This window comes from Taudactylus pleione, unplaced genomic scaffold, assembly GCF_031769625.1.
Source record: "Taudactylus pleione unplaced genomic scaffold, aTauple2 ptg000026l, whole genome shotgun sequence".
Taxonomy (NCBI): Eukaryota; Metazoa; Chordata; class Amphibia; order Anura; family Myobatrachidae; genus Taudactylus; species Taudactylus pleione.
In genome coordinates, this window is record NW_028284428.1 from 41,723,519 (window position 1) to 41,742,484 (window position 18,966).

Sequence of the window (18,966 nt, forward strand, 5' to 3'; positions counted from 1 at the left end):
CCTCTTACCAGGGAAGTCCAGGACCAGAGCATTGTTTCCCTCCTGGAGAGGGTCATGTTGGGAGGTATGTTATATATGCGCCCACCCAGTTGAGCTGTCAATCACCGCCGGCCCGTTCAGCAAGTGTACGGGCAGTCACATAGCATGATGTACCAATATATCTGCAGATATATTGGGCATTGGATGTGCAGCACAGCCGACGTGATATGTCTGTGAATTACATCATTCACAGATATATCGCTGGTACACACTGGCCACCGCACACACAATTGAACGGCCAATATGTCGACAAGTGTATTCCCAGCATTAGATAAATGCTGATGATTACTTGAGGAAGACATCTTGAGCAAAGCAAGTGACAATAGTTCAATTATATGGAAAAGTATGAAGGGTTTATGGGGCATATTTACTAAAGGTTGATTTCGGCTTTTTGGTGTATTTATAGGTGATTTTCTGGGTGATTTGCAGATCAGGGATTTACTAAAGGCAAAATCGACTGTAAAACCGAATTCTGAACTAAATCGACCATCCACCAAACATCAATACTTACACATAGACCACTATAGGATTCTCTCATTTACTAACAGTCAGAATGAAAATCGACTTAAAATTGACAACAAAATCATCAAATAAATAGACTATTAAACAACTATATTTTAGCTTCTAAACACCATTTAATTGGTAGAACTTATGATGCCTATAAAAGGAGACACAAGCATGTGGTGCACTGTGGCATCCATGTTAACTCCTGACAACAGTTCCTATGGCATAATTCCCTTGACCTGTTCCTCATACTCATTATAATACACCTACACAGGTGACCCTCCTCCAGCGATGTGCCTAGAGCGCCTTTCTGGGGCCATCTTGGATTTGATACAGCATCGGATGTCGGAAAAAATTTTCCCAATAGATTTCACTGCATCATCTGCTGTCTGCCACATGGGCTGTTTTAATTTCACTGATGTCCATTGGGTCCGGCGACCAAATACCTCCTCAAAGATAGACAACAAGGAGTTTACCAACGCACAATTCTCCTCAAAGTTAATCCTGACATTGTGGGCAGATTGAATTTTGCCAAGTTGAGGCTCCTCCCGAATAGGCGTCATAGTCCTCTGCCTCCTCCATCACACTATCCTCACCAACCTGATCCCTCTCCTCCACCTCCCTTATCCTTTCTGGCCTTACTTCTGTCAGCCTCCATAATAAACAGAAAAATAAATACACAAACTACACCTAAAAACTAACACAAAACTTAAACACACACACTCCTCAGGCACATACAGTGAAAAAATCTAAGTAGGGCTGCAGGTGTTAGCATGCGTATTCAAAGTAAGATCATCAAACTGAATAGTTGTCAACATGTATGTAATAATATATTATAAAAAAAGCCTTGTAACCATCAATAAATATAAACACATATAAGTTAAAATGTAATATGTACATTTTATATATATAAAAACAAGTGTTTTAATATATTATTTATAAATATTACATATAGTGCATTAAACAACAATATCAAATATATATTTTGCTCTCAAATGTTTCATTAATAGGGGGAAAAAATGTCCACAATCGATTAAACAGATCTGACTGGGGAATAAAGTGCTGAGGTCCGTAATCGAACAAATAATGTTCAATTTATTATGCAGTCTCTTACTAAAGTTTACACTAAACACAAAAGAAAGTACTTGTCTCACCGATGCTTAGCAAGAAAATTAGCTCTCATGATTGACAACATTTCAGCAACTGCCCCTGCTACCTCCAATTCATAATATGCCACGCATCAGAATCCCCAATATATAATATGCACAGCAGTGTCACACACACACACACACACACACACACACACACACACACACACACACACACACACACACACACACACACACACACACACACACACACACACACACCCAGCACTCATACATCACACTGCCAGCACTCATACATACACCAACACACACACTAACCCTGCTAGGACTCACATACACACTAACACTGCCAGCACTCATACATACATACACACATACAAACACTGCCAGCACTCATACATACACACTAACACAGCCAACACTCATACATACACACACTAACCCTGCCAGCACTCAAACACACACACAAACTCTGCTAGGACTCTCTCACACACACATACACACTGCCAGCACTCATACATACACACACACACACTAACACTGTCAGCACACATACATACACACACACTAACACTGCCAGCACTCATACATACACACTAACACTGCCAGCACTCATACATACATACATACACACACACTGCCAGCACTCATACACACACACACACACACACTAACCCAGCCAGCACTAATACACACACACACTAACACTGTCAGCACACATACACACACTAACACTGCCAACACTCATACATACACACACACTAACACTGTCAACACTCATACACACACACACACTAACACTGCCAGCACTCATACATACACACTAACACTGCCAGCACTCCTACATACACACTAACACTGCTAACACTCATACATACACACACACTAACACTGTCAACACTCATACACACACACGCTAACACTGCCAGCACACATACATACATACACACTAACACTGCCAGCACTCATACATACACACTAACACTGCCAGCACTCATACATACATACATACATACACACACACACACACACACACTGCCAGCACTCATACACACACACACACTAACCCTGCCAGCACTAATACACACACACTAACACTGTCAGCACTCATACATACACACACACTAACACTGCCAGCACTCATACATACACACTAACACTGTCAACACTCATACATACACACACACTAACACTGCCAGCGCTCATACATACACACTAACACTGCCAGCACTCATACATACATACACACACACACTGCCAGCACTCATACACACACACACTAACCCTGCCAGCATTAATACACACACACTAACACTGTAAGCACACATACATACACACACACACACACTAACACTGCCAGCACTCATACATACACACTAACAACACTCATACATACACACACACTAACACTGTCAACACTCATACACACACACTAACACTGCCAGCACACATACATACACACACACTAACACTGTCAGCACTCATACATACACACACACTAACACTGCCAGCACTCATACATACACACTAACACTGTCAGCACACATACATACACACTAACACTGCCAGCACTCATACACACACACTAACACTGTCAGCACTCATACACACACACTAACACTGCCAGCACACATACATACACACACTAACACTGCCAGCACACATACATACACACTAACACTGCCAGCACTCATACATACACACACACTTCCAGCACTCATACACACACACACACTAACCCTGCCAGCACTAATACACACACACTAACACTGTCAGCACACATACATACACACACACTAACACTGCCAGCACACACGCACACACACTAACCCTGCCAGCACTCATACATACACACACACTGCCAGCACTCTTACACACGCACACACACTAACCCTGCCAGCACTAATACACACACACTAACACTGTCAGCACACATACATACACACACACTAACACTGTCAGCACACATACATACACTAACACTGGTAGCACTCATACATACACACTAACACTGCCAACACTCATATACACACACACTAACACTGCCAGCACTCATACACACACACACACTAATACTGCCAGCCCTCATACACATACACACACACACACACACACTAACACTGCCAGCACTCATACATATATACATACATACAGGGACGGTTCCAGGGGTCTGTGCTGCACAGCCAATGAACAGATATGTCTGCAGACATATTTGTCCATCGGCAAGTGTGTACGGGAGATCAGCCGATCGCCCATACACAGGGGTGCAGAGAGGGGGGGGAGCCGTGAGCGGGTACTACTTACCTGGTTCCGGCACAGCTCCCAATCCACAGCAGCCCAGCACATGCTGCTGTGTGCTGGGCTGCACTGAGAGACTGTACGAGGCTGCTAAAGCAGCAGCCCGAACAGTCTCCTATGCCAAAGAGGGGAGCGATCACGCTGATCGCACCCCCCATTGGCTGTGCGCCGGGCTGAGGGGCACACAGCGCCCCCCTCCCCAGCGCGCGGTGCCGCGTCGCAGATCTTTTTTCTTTTTTTGAAGAGGGCGTGGCCACGCCTCAAGCGATTAGGCCACGCCGCCCACCCGCCCCCAGTCCGGCCCGAGCTGCTGCAGCATGCAGATGATGGTCGTTCAGTGTGTATGAACGACCATCATCTGCAGGTATACCTGCAGATCACTCAATCTGTAGATAAATCTGTCAGGTGTGTACCCACCTTAACTGAGGGGTGGGCAATAGGTGGCCCCCCAGATGTTGTAGGACTACACATCCCACCATGCCCTGCACCAGTTTTGGCCATGTTTAAACTGTTGCAAGGCATGCTGGGTTTTGTGGTTTAACAACAGCTGAAGGGCCGCTTATTGCCCACCCCTGCAAATCAAACTCCTGATGGAGGAGTATTAAAGATGGCCCAAGCCGGTGTCAGGGAGAAGGAACTCACAAGAAAAACAAAGGTGAACCTCCAGACCTGGACCCAAAAAAATGTGTGATATAGGGACAACTCTCTGCTCTCTGAAATCCACATTTAGTACTAACGTGCATGTTTGATAATCCAATCCGAAATCTACTGTAGAGTGTGAGATATGCCTGATGCGATGTTTTAGAACTTTTCAGTATAGGTGGACATAGGAGAAAACTTTATAGAGGAAGACAATGTTTTAAGGAAGGTTTCAGTAGATAAGGAGGGAAATTAATCCAACCATTTTACTAAACCTGTAGACGTTTTACCATGATCTAAAAAATTGTCTCAGAAACACATTAGGCAAAGAAATAGCCTTGGTACCAGGACGGTCTGGAGACCAATGAATCAAATGGATTATGCTAATCATGTGGAGCACTTGACTCACAAAATGTTGGGTCTGGAGAAATTGCAAATTTAAGGGAGCTAAAACATCATATCTGTCAAGTAGAGTTTGGAATGAGATTGTAGTTTTATAGGAGGGATTTAAAAATTGGCCTATACAACTCAGGCCCTATGCCATAATTTAAAGGGGTAGGCTGCCATGCCATCTTGGAAAGAAGAATTGTGGAGCAAGGTAAAATAGGGAGATTATTGAGGAATTAACCTATATCTCCATTTTAGCATGTCCCAAGTTGTACGTACTGACAGCAGAAGGTTATTATCAGCAATATAGAAAGGGACCACAACATCATGAATATGTAAGACTGCAGCTTACTGCATATCAGGAAGACATTTGCATAAACACAGGTGTCGGATATCCAATCTTTGAGATACCTCAATTGCCGCTAACACATATTCGGCAATGTTAGGAAATTAATTCTACCATGATTTTTGGGTTGTTGCAATTTGATAAGACTCCAACTTTAATTTTTGTCCCAAGGAACCTGCAAATAGAAAATATATGCAAGAAGTATCCTTACAGGACAATGGGATTGGCAATGTCTGAGGGGGTAGAAGATTTTAGGAAAAATCAACATTTAAAGAAGGTTAGCTCACCCCAAATAGGACAGCAAGAAACTTTCCAACTAATGGCGCAACTGTTGATATTTTGTAAGCCTTGTAACAGGATTGCATAGACTGACGGAAAGATACATATTTTGGGGGGTTTTTTGTAATGGCCAACATAACCAATAATCTGAACCCTCAGGACCACCTTAGAGGTCCCAGAGAAGAGGATGGAGACATCTTAGAACTCTGCCAATTTTAGTTTCAAATATTTTTGAGAAGATATATTTGAGGCAAGAAAAGGAATATGGCAGGGGTAGTTTAAGCATAATGGAAATAGGGGCACGGGCCAAGATGAGGATAAAAAAAGTAAATAGTTTTGGAGAAGGAATGGTGTACTGCAGAGTGAAAGGTAACCAAATGTGCTGAGAAGTCAAAAAGTCGCCACAGGGGACCTATTAAGGAGGGGGGATTTCTATGACATTAAAATCACCACCCAAAATAAAATCTTTAGGATTATGTTGTAGGATCAATTGAGAGATGTTAAGGAACAAAGGAGGAGGGCTGTAGCACATAGCAACCATCTGGGTCTAAGGGGTCTGTTTACTAAGCAGTGTTAGGAGACAGAGTGAAAAGTGATAAGAAAGTGATAAGGTGCCAGCCAATCAGCTCCCAACTGTCTTCTCACAGGCTGTGTTTGAAAAATGACAATTGGGAGCTGATTGGCTGGCACCTTATCACTTTTTTATCACTTTTCACTCTGTCTCCTGCCACTGCTTAGTAAATAGACCCCTAAGACTGTTTTCAAAATAGAATAAGTGTTTAGCAATCAAGATGGCGACACCCCTGGATTTTGTGATATAAGGAGACGAGACACAGTCCAATTATCATACAGTAATGAATCATCTCTTTTCTTACAGTGTGTCTCCTGAAGATAGACATTGTATAACTTCAGAGGCATATGATAGTTGTATTCAGGCCATCCACATTCCAGAAAATTATATTTGTCACTAACTGCACGATCTGCTGCAGCCGTGGGCTCACTTACCTGGTTCCGAACTCCATGATCCGGCGCCATGACAGATTCCCTCCAGCTGCAGCTTTTTCTCACCTCCTGCAGTCTCCCTGGCTTCCACGTGCAACATTCCCTCTAGTGCTGTCTGCTGGTCGCAGCCATGACAGTCTGTATCAGGTGACCACTTCTCCACCAACAGGAGACCAGTATACGGTCACATGACGCCTGCAACCAATCTCTGACAAGCCAGGGGTATATAAGGAGTCTCCCTGCACATAGCACTTGCCAGTGCAATGTAGTCCACAGCCTAGCTGTGTGCTAATTCAGTGAGCTCCTGCAGATTTCTAATCTCAGCCCAGAGACTATAAATGCAGTTTACCTTCTTGCTGCACTACTGGCTCCAGTATCCGGTTTCATTCCAGTGTTCCAGTAATCTGGTCCCATTCCGATGTTACAGCAATCTGGTCCCATTCCGATGTTCTAGTAAGCCACATTCCGGTACTATTCCGTTTATCCAGTATTCCGGTTCCATTCCGGTTATCCAGCAATTCGGTGCAGAGCTACTCCAGGTTCCACGTGATTCAGTGTCCTACTGGTTCTAAACCTGATTGAGATACCGAAGCTCATCCTATCCAGTCTATCTGCACCTGTGTGCTTCAACAAATAGGAGAACAGATAAAAGTGAAATAAGTAATAAAGGAAAAAAAAAGCACAGATTTCATCACTTTTTTTTTTTAGTGAATTAATTTTTATTAAATAGAACGGCAGTACGTTACATACAGTAATCCAAATTACAGTATAGTATTCATAAAGTGCAATATTTAGAGTGACTTAAAAAAAAAAAAAAAAAAAAAAGGAAAAGAAATACAGAACGAGGGGGAGGTGGAAAAATTTGAAAATATCAGCAGTACACTTATAAAAAAAAAGTTAGTGCATACACCCTATGGAGATTGATACAGAAACAATTGCAATTACAAATAGAGCCCTAATCTTGTTTGTCATAGAAAGAAAACAAACTGCGATAAAGGAAGAGCCAGACTTGAGGAAACGTGGTTCGCATAACAGTCAGACCAAGAGAACCATTTGACAATGGGGGACGAAGGGGACATAGAATATTTGAAACCTATACTTCCATTTCATAACTACGTTGAATCCTAGAGATAAGTATTGGTAATAAGGGAGGGTCGGTTCTCTTCCAATATTGGACTAAAGCTGCTCTTGTGGCGATGAGGATATGTCCAATCATGTCTTTGTTATGTTGTTGAATTGATGTAACAGTGGTATTTCAGGGAGACGTGGAAGGGATTTTGAGGTGACCTGTTTAATCATATTGAAAACCTCATTCCAAAGTGGTTTTATCACAGGACAGGACCAAAAAATATGAATCAAGGTACCCTCCATCCCACAACTCCTCCAGCAGAATTGAGATGAATCTGTCCAGACTGAATGTAATTTAGCTGGAGTATGATATAAACCATATATAAGTTTAAACATCATTTCAGAATTATTTATAAATTTGGACATTTTGAAGATATTTGTAAACAACCCAATCCATTCCTCGTCAGTAAGGGAGATTTGGAGTGCTGACTCCCATTTGGTTTGAATTTCTGACTTCTTATTTTCCAATTAGGAAAGTAAAGTTTTATACCACATAGAAAGATCAATTTTATGGTTTAGTGAAGAGAGTTTGCAAGTTATGTAGCAGGGAGGGGGATGTAGGGGCCGACAATTCGCTGATTTGGAAGATATCCAGTGTCTGATTTGAAGATATTTGTAAAAGTCATTGGAGGGTAATGAATATTGTTCCCGAAGCTGGAGAAACTACTTAAGATGTTGGTGGCCGTACAAATCCTGGACTGTCATTATGCACCGTTCTGACCAAGTATTTATAGAAATGTTGGAAGCAGGGAGAGAGACCTCGCCATAGACCTTAAACAACCTGTCCCAGACCACCAAAGAATTTGATATACTCTTCAAGCTAAGGGATTGAGCAGGTCTACTTTGGGAGTCCCTATATAAAAGATCTGGTAAGGGGAAAGGCATACTAATGTAGCACTCAATATTAACTCAGTGTTTAATAAGTAAGGGGAAAGCCAATCTCTTAGTCGGTCTAAAAGGCAAGCATGTTGAGAAAATGTAAGATTAGGTGCAGTCATACCACCCTTAGGTTTAGATATAAATAAGCAAGTCCTGGACACTCTGGGTCTCTTGCCTTTCCAGAGAAAAGCAAAGATAACAGCATATAATTTAGTTAATAAATGACCAGGAATTAAATATGGCATATTCCTGAAAAGATACAGAATTTTCAGGAGTAACATCAATTTGACTGAAGCCATGCATTCTAACAAAGAGATCTTATAGTTGGTCCAGTTCGTAGTGAGAGTAGTAAGTTGTAGGAGTAATGATTGGTAATTACAGGGTATGATTTCATGTAGTTGTGCTGGAATCTGTATACAGTACCCAGATATTTGAAGTGGGAAGTCTGGAGAGAGAAGGAATTCTGATCTGTACCATACACTAAGGCTTTCGTTTTAGTAGTATTTAATTTATAGTAAGAGACTGCCTAGTATTTATCAAGACTATCAAGAATATCATGAAGAACTACTAAAGAAGAGTTGGGTTTTGTGACAAATAAGAGGACATCGTTGGCAAATAAACAGATTTTATGTGTAAAAGTTCCAATAGAGAGACCGTCAAGGGAATTACAGGATCTAATTTTTTCATCTAAGGCTTTTATAGCTAATGCGAATATTAAGGGGGAGAGGGGATACCCCTGATAGGTACAATTAGAAATGTTAAAGGACCTGGACAAAACCCATTACTGAAAATACGAGCTGAGGGGTTAGCATATAATGTTAGTATCGCCTTTAAGAACAATCCATTAAAACCAGATTTGGCAAGGACCCGAGACATATATAACCAGTGCAATCTATCAAAACCTTTCTCTACGTCTAGAGAGAGCGAAATTATTTGAACAGAGGTATGTGTAAGAGTTTCTAAACGGTTAAATACTGTTCTGGTTTTGTCAGGTGCCTGTTGTCCCATGACAAACCCAGCTTGATCCTGAGAGATCAAACCAGGAAGGATAGGGTTTAACCGTTTAGCTACTATCATAGCATAAACTTTGATATCGATGTTCAATAACGGAATTTGTCTATAATTCTGGCACAATGTCGGGTCCTTGTCTGGCTTAGGAATTGTAGTTATCTGGGCCTCCAACATTTCTTTTGGAAATGAGTTATGAGAGACATAATTAAAGAGATTGGTCAATAGATGGGCAAGAGTGGAAAGGAAGTTCTTATAAAACTATTAATGAACCCACCTGGGCCTTTTTGAGGGATTTTATCACAGCTTGAAACTCTTCAGTGGTCCACGGAGAGGATAAGTCATTAGCGGTTTGGAGATTATAAAGAGATTCATAGTAACAAGAAAAATGCTGTGCAATATCTCGGGAGTTAGAAAACAAGGACCCATTAGGATTGGCAAGACACTTAATCCTATTTATAGCATTTTTCCCCATTTAATCCTATTAATAGCATTTGTGTTGAGCTTCTAGGTTAGCCATTTGGGATTCATATGCCACATGAACCTCTTGATTAGTCTTTCTGATTCTAACCACTGCTTGTATGGCTGCCTCTCACACCGCTTATAGAGTGCACCAATGATTGGAGGCAGAGGTATCATCAGTGGTATTTATTTCCAAATATGTGGTCAAAGTATCTTGCAATATTCTTTTACCTTCAGGTTCCAGCAGGATATATTCCTGCAGACATCAGGGCCTGAAGGGGGGGGGGAGGCTAATGGTGTGTGGTCAGACCAAGATATAGGTAATATGTTAATTCCAGATACATTCTAGAAGGACCATTTATCTGACAGTAGTAATTAAATGAATGTAAGATATGTGAACAGGGGAATAATAGGTATAGTCCCATACACCAGGGTGTTTAGCTCGCCACTCATAATAGAGATCATATTCTGCCAATAACTGTGAAAAGGCAGAAGCTTGAGAACGGGCTGCGGACTGGGCCTGTTTGGAGATAGAGGATTTATGCAACTGAGGATCTGGTGCAATAATAAAGTTACCCATAAGGAATAAGGCACCTTCTCAAACCTCTTGGATCTTTCTAATGACTAATTTTAGGAAACTACTGTAGGTTGCCTAGAATTAGGAGCATAGATTGAGGGAAGAGTAACATATCGACCACCAATCTGCCCAACAAGTATCAGGTATTGGCCTTTACATACAATTTTTTTCTCTAGTTTAAAAGGACAGGCATTGCCTCAAAGAATAGCTACATCACTCCTTTTAAAGGGACCACTAGAAACATAGCAGGTTGGAAATCTATGGTTGGTAAACTGAGGGAGGGAGAGCAAAGAGAAGTGTGACGTGTATTGCTACAATATCTACCTTCTGGTCAGCACAATATTTCAGAGCGACACGTCTTATATTAGGTGAATTAATTAAAGCCCTTCATCACTTTTTCTAATACATGAACGACTTGGACCTGAGTGCACTAGAGGTGAGTCTAGTGCACAGCAGACAAAGTAGCATAAATAACAATCAAGCAGCAAACATCAAAACTCATAGCGTTAGCGAAGGTGAGCTACCAGACTGCATATACATGAGTTAGAAACATGGCACAATTGACAAATTAAAATTCAGGGTCACTCTGTAACCTAGAAGCAGAGTAATGGGACCCAGTGAGAGGGCACTTGGGATGGAAATGAAGGTTAGTTTGTTTAGGGTCATCAAAATTATAGGTGCAGCCATTGTTTATAACTTTCAACTCGGCTGAATAAAGTAAAGTAAACCGATTCTGCCAGGTATTGCAAAGAGGAACAAACTCTTTACGCTTTTGTGATACAGATAGAGACTACTCCTGGAAGATGAGAATGTGGTGGCCGTCAAGAGTTTTCAGTTTTACTATAAGCAGTCACAATTCGTTCCTTAGCTCAAAAGTCTAGGAACCCTGTAATTAAAGGACATGGGTGAGCTGATGATCTCTTTCAATATTAGGGGCAACAAGGTCAGCTTCAATAGAGTGGAAAAGTGGACCAGTGGAGAAGTTGCCCATAGCATCCAATCAACATCTACCCAACATTTTATAGAATGTACTCGATGAATGCTACCTTAAAACTAACAGGTTGCTCTGGACAACTTATCACACCACTCACTGATTGATACATCAGCCCCATTGTGAGTTCTATTCAAAAAATTTTGCATTTCAACCTTATTAATTTGTTGGTGACATTTTTGCTCACACCTGGGGCTAGATGTACTATGCTCTGAAAAGTGATAAACTGGAGGGCGATAAACCACCAGCCAATCAGCTCCCAACTGTCATTTTTCACACACAGCCTGTAACATGACAGTTGGGAGCTGAGTGGCTGGTCGTTTATCACTCTCCAGTTTATCACTTTTCAGAGCTTAGTACATCTCCCCCCAGGACTGTCAGTAAATATTATATTAATATATGCAGTTGTTACATTTACATATGGGCTATACATTTCCTCCAGATAAAAAATACATTATGTTATTATAACTCTATATGCGTCAGACAATGGGAAATAATTGAGTGTAAACACTAATTTGATTACATTAAATTGTACTAGTGAAGACAAAAATACTGTTATATTTACCTCGTTAGATCATATATAATGGCTACACAATGTTTTTTTTCCTATATGATATTATTGCAGTTGTTTAGCAATACATTATCGCCTACACATCATCAAAGCTGTTTGAATTTTTGATTCACCTTGAGAGACCAGCAGTTTGTGCACATAGCCAGCAATGTCAGCTGCCTTTGGTAGCTTGTCTTCTAGGGACCCAAACAAACCAATCACTTCATGATTGAAGATATTGTTGATGAAGGTGTTGGTGGTGAAGATTGCAGGTGCTTGGATCTAGCAGAGAGAATGGAGCTAGCTGACGCTGGACTGCTTGTTTTTACTTTTTTAGCCAAAGTTTCTGAATTTTACAAAAACTTTTTGGTTGGATGACCTGCAGATAACATAACAAGGAGGAGGTTCCTTGATGTTTAAGGTCCCTACCTCTACTTACTATGGCTTTACAAAAAGTACAGATGGCTTGACAATTGTCTGTATTTAGGCGGAAATAATTCCACACATAAGAAGAGGATTTTTTTTTGTCTTATGCCTAAACATGACAATGAGCTTTTCATTATCATGGGCAACAACTGATCCTCCAACGGGTGCCTGATTTACACAAACAACATCCTCACAAACAACATCATCAACATCATCACCATCCTTATTAGCGTCAGCCACAGAAATATCCTCCTCATCCTGGTGCACTTCCACAGAAGCATTTTCGATTTCTATGCCAGCATGTTCACTTGTGCTTACATAATCATAAGAGGCAGAACCATCAGTCATAAATAAATTCTTAGCCTTTCCTTGCCAATTCGTGTGGTGAAAGGCATATTGCCAATTTTATGTTCTTCTGCAGCTAACTTTCCCTTTGACGTTTTTTCCTTTACCAATGTTAAAGATTGCTTCTTTGATTTTAGATGACCTGACCTAAGCCTTGTATGCCCTTGGGCGTCGGCTTTAGTAGATGACGTAGACGGACAAGTATCGTCATGACTGGTGGCAATAGCAGCAGTAGCAGCCTTAGTATGTGGTTCCTGCTCTCCTCTTAAATGATTGTTCTCCATATCAACAAACACAAATGAAGTGGGGTACAGGACACACGTCAATTTGTACAAAATTTAAGTGTTACACTGCGGGATCAATGACCTACAGAGTCAAGATATTTTTTTATGAAATAAACACTGCGCTACCACTTAGTGTCGCAATATTTTTTATGAATAAAACACTGCGTTACTACTTACAGTGTCACAATATTTTTTATGAAAACACTGCGCTACCACTTACAGTATCACAATACATGTTGAATTTTACACTGCGTTTCAACTTACAGTGTCACAATATTTTTTATGAATAAAACACTGCACTACCACTTACAGTGCCACAATATTTTTTGTGAAGAAAACACTACGCTACCACTTACAGTATCACAATACGTGTTGAATATTACATTGCATTTTCACTTACAGTGTCACAATTTTTTTATGAATAAACCACTGGGGGGATCCAGGATACAGCGTCACAGTGTGGAGTACAGCACAAAAGAAAAATATTTTTTATTTTTTTTTAACTTTTAGTTAATTTTTTTTATAGCCCGTGAACAAACAGCATACTGGATTGACAGCACAACCATGCATAGTACAACCATGGACAGCACACCCCTTGATGGACAGCACAGCACACCCCTGTATTAGCAAAGCAATGATAAATAACACAGCCCCCTGGACAGAAAGCACAGCACACCCTGCCTGGATTGGACAACACAGCCCAGCACAGCACACCCCTGTATTGGACAACAGAGCCCAGGACAGCAAACCCCTGTATTGGACAACAAAGCCCAGCACAGCACACCCCTGTATTGGACAACAGAGCCCAGCACAGCACAGCACACCCCTGTATTGGACAGCACAGCCCAGCACACCCCTGTATTGAACAACACAGCCCAGCACAGCACATCCCTGTAAGACAACACAGCCCAGCACAGCACACCCCTGTATTAGACAACACAGCCCAGCACACCCCTGTATTGGACACAACACAGCGCCCCTTGGATGAAGCACAGCCCTGTCAGCCTGGGACTTAATAAGCAAATGGCGCCGATCACCGCGGGGAGTGACTTATATACAATCCAAAACCCGCAAGAATCCGACAGCGAGATGATGACATTTTGCCTCGTTCTGGGATCCAATTTAGGTGGGAAAACCCGAGCTGGACTCAGATCTCGATCTGGATCGTGAAGTCCGAGTGAGTCCGGTTCTCTGAGAATCGGACCCGCTCATCTCTAGTTGTTACTAATAAAAATAATTTTTTAATTCATACATCTATACACCTCCAACATTGTGACCCATGATGACATACCTTTCCATTCCTACTGTTTATTTGTTCCCTAAATTGTCGATTTTTCTATTAGAAAATTATGTAAATAATAGCTTTTTTAACCAGATTCAGTATAATTGTATTAAAAATATGCAGATTTATTGGAAACATTTTGCTAAAAAAGTTTTAAAAAGCTATTATTTACATAATTCGCTAATTTACAAAATCGCTGAGTAAAGTTTTTTTTAACTGTATACCTAAAGCAAAGGTGTCAAGCTTGGGCCCTTCAGTTTTGTGGGACTACATAACCCAGCATGTCCTGCCACAGTTTTAGCATGCCCTACTAGTAAAACTGTGGCACTGCATGCTGGATGTGTAGTTCCACTGCAGCTGGAGGGCCTGAGGGGGGCATTCAGACCCACTCGCGAGCAAAGGACACTCGCAAGCGGGTCGATTTTGTGCGAATGCGCATTCGCTTGACGGAGGGAGCTCCGTCGTGCGCATGCGCGAGACCCGGCGAGCGACGAGGAATACATCGCTCGGGGTCTCGCACCAAAGGGGAAACTGCTGTCGATGGTGAGTGACAGCACGCCCCCTTTGGTGGGCGTGCCGGGAGCATGGCTGCCAGACGGGGGCGTTCCCATGGGAACGCCTACCGTCTGAAGCCGGCCCCACTATAGAGCCAAAATCACTCCTGGGCTTGCAGTCACCGAGACCCTACCGCATGGTCTCGTCGCAAGCCCGATGGTTGCGATGGTCTTGACCATCGCGACCATCTTTTTGGCCGCTTGCATATGCTGTGGGTGGTCACCCACAGCTATGCGAGCGGCCAGGAGGCCGCTCCATTTTCAGGTAGGAGGGCACTGATTCAGAGCGAGCGCTCTGGTCAGAGTGTTTGGCTCTGAATCAGGCCCTGAGTTTGACACCACTGACCTAAAGCATCTTCTTAGTTACACATTGAGGATTTCAGAGTCTTGTAAGAAGAGAAGTTAGCAGCAGGGGGTAGGCATTCCTGAGAATCGGCCATCACTGCTGCCTGGAGGAGAGACTGGAGAGAGGCGGCTAGCATTGAGCCCTGGCTAGTAGTTCACAGACCATCCCAGTGTGGCCGGGGTTGAAGTGTAAGGGGCAATGGCTTCAGAAAGATTTTCTGTTAGGATAGCCCTTCTGTGGCCAGGGTGGAGGAGGATACTGAGGGGTGGGGGTGGAGAGGCAGCCGACGGCCTAGTAGAGCTGTAACAGGGCATACAGTATATGAGCCCTGCCGGCCCATCCCCTTAATGCCCGAAGTCAATACGTCGCGTGAGGCAGTGGGGCTGGCAGCACCAGTAAGTGCAGTGCTAACTAGAGCTCAGATCAGCTGCACACAGAATGCAAGGTGCCTGTCCGGAGCACTTAATGGACACTCCGATGGCGCCACAGCAGTGATTGTGGCTGCAGGGTGCTGTTTCAGGCACCTTGCTAGCCAGAAGCAAGGGCTATGGGGCATCAACGGTGCCACCCACAGAGCCCTGCACTCTGTGTGGTGGCACTGGTCGCACACCCCTAGTTACTGCCCTGGGGGAGTCTGGCAGTTCCCATAAGATTCAACAAAAAATAATCCCCCAGCACACTGAATGAAAGCAGCAATAAGATTTGAAAAACTACATGGTGGTAGATAATTCAGAGATCTCAGTTGCATATATTTGCAAAGATATGGCTAAGCCTCCGGGACGCGTCACGGCATCTCTGATACCAGAGGTCCCTATCACTTGGTCAGAATCTGGGGTGCAGAACCCCAAAAAAGCCGGCGATAGCCAGCCACCCCAGCGAAGCACACCAGTGAGAGACTAAAGTGTTAGTACAAGATTAAAGCAAAAACTATGTTAATAAGTGAAAGGTGTAATTAAAATGCTAAGAAAAATATATATACACAATAAAATAGAAAAAAATATACCATATATACTCGAGTATAAGTCGACCCGAATATAAGCCGAGGTACCTACTTTTACCACAAAAAACTGGGAAAACTTATTGACTCGAGTATAAGCCTAGGGTGGGAAATGGCAGCAGCTGGTAGTGCCCCCAGTAGTAATTCTCCCTGGTTGTGCCCCCAGTAGTAATCCCCCCTAGTAGTGCCCCCAGTGGTAATCCCCCATTTTAGTGCCCCCAGTAGTAATCCTGCCCTGGTAGTGCCCACAGTGGTAATCCCCCCTTTAAATCACTTACCTGAATCACTCCTGGTCCCGCCGCTAACAGCTCCTCCGGCCGCTTTGCATGGGAGAGACGTCATTACTCATGACGTCTCTCCCATTACCCACTGTGGGAGCCGGAAGATGGCTCCCGCAGTGGGAGCAGCAGCAGCCGATGAGAGTCTGACAGACTCTCAGCGGCTGCTGATTACAACAAACACACAGCTGCCGGCTCTGGCTGCTGTGTGTTTGTGCTGCTGTGTGTTTGTGCCGAACTCCGTCCGGTCAGCGCTACACACTTCACTCGAGTATAAGCTGAGGGGGTGCTTTTTCAGCACAAAAAATGTGCTGAAAGACTCGGCGTATACTCGAGTATATACGGTATTAGAAAGTGTGAAAGTGCTAAATAAGGTGTTAATGTGTGCCTCACCAGAGCAGCCCAGCCACACCAACCCCAAGGGGCACCGCACCCCAAACTCATCCCCAAAACTGATAACTATATCCAATTTGGGTAATAATTGCCCAATATAAGGCCACATGATAATGACACATGCAAATATACCTGAATTGAGAGCCAGCTTACCTTGGAGTCACCCCTAAATCCTCCTAATGGCACTACAAGAACCAGCATGCCCTCCTAACGCTGGTCCCATCTATGCCTCTCAATACAGAAATACAAGTTGGAAGCTGCTCAATCACTTCAGTAATATCACTCAGGTGCATGTAAGGGAGGGGTTATTCTATACAAGAAACAACAAAAAGTAATCCCCCAGCACACTGAATAAAATCAGCAGTAAGATTTGAAAAACTACATGGTGGTAGATAATTCAGAGATCTCAGTTGCATATATTTGCAAAGATATGGCTAAGCCTCCGGGCCGCGTCACGGCGTCTCTGATACCGGGGGTCCCTATCACTTGGTCAGAATCTGGGGTGCAGAACCCCAAAAAAGCCGGCGATAGCCAGCCACCCCAGCGAAGCACACCAGTGAGAGACTAAAGTGTTAGTACAAGATTAAAGCAAAAACCCTGCACTCTGTGTGGTGGCACTGGTCGCACACCCCTAGTTACGGCCCTGGGGGAGTCTGGCAGTTCCCATAAGATTACCTTTCAGCAACCACCGATGAACATATTATGCAGTGCTTTAAAGAGAATATTTAATAATCAACATCCGTCCCTGCTCCAATGGAGCTTACAATCTAAATTCTGCAACACTCACATGACTTGGATCCATTTTGATAGTAGTTGACACACTAATATTTTTCTGGACTGTGGAGTGAAAAAATAATTTCCATAAATAGATAGTGGGGTGAATTTAAAAAGCAGTGATTTAATCAATGTATTCAAATTGCTGGTTTTCATCTTGTCTTTTGGTGAGTTATACCTTTCTGTATCTACTAAAGTTAAAACTACTGGAAAATTGCGATATGTAAAAGATGACTCGCTGCCAATCGCCATGCCATTTCTTTCATGAATAAAAATTATTGGATTTATTGAGCTGTGGGTTGACAAATCGCCACAAAGATTGCTCAAACTACCTGGCCATTTAGAATGAGGCACAATAGCCTGGTTTATTATGCTGGCAATGATTAATCAATTAATAAAGGGGTCCGCAGTTAATAATTATTTTTATTGGGGCACAATCATATACTGAATATATTATGGGAGGTACATTACTGAATTATTTTATTATGAGGACAATAAAATCTTTGTTAACTATTAAGCAGGATTATTTAAAAAAAAAAAAAAAATAACATTGTAATAATATTTGTAAGTTATTTTGGTTTATATTAATGATGGGGCAAGTTCATGCTGGTACTTGTAGTGGCTCAGGTGTGCAATATTATTAGTGTCCCATTTTGTTAATTAATATGACCCTAATTAACATACCAATAATATTGACCCTGTTATTTAATTACAATTAATATTGCTCTTTAATATTTTGCACATACACCTAGGTGAGTATAAATAAAAAGCCAATCTGCTCTTTCGGAAATGATCCTTAATGTGTGCAATTATTTTTAAATACGCTTTCATGCTACAGGTATTAAATATAATGAAACTGCATGTCATTTGCATGCAGTCTTTTAGTACCTATATTTCAGTAATCCAAACACAAATAATAGTAAGACCAATCACATGTTACATTATGTAACATGCTTTTCTCAGTTAATATTCCTCTGGATTTGTGACAGTTTTTTTCAGTGTGGATCAGAGCCAAATACAAGTCTATGATATTATTTTGGGCATGGCAGATTGGTGCATCAACAATCTGTGCTTTGCTTTTGATGCAAT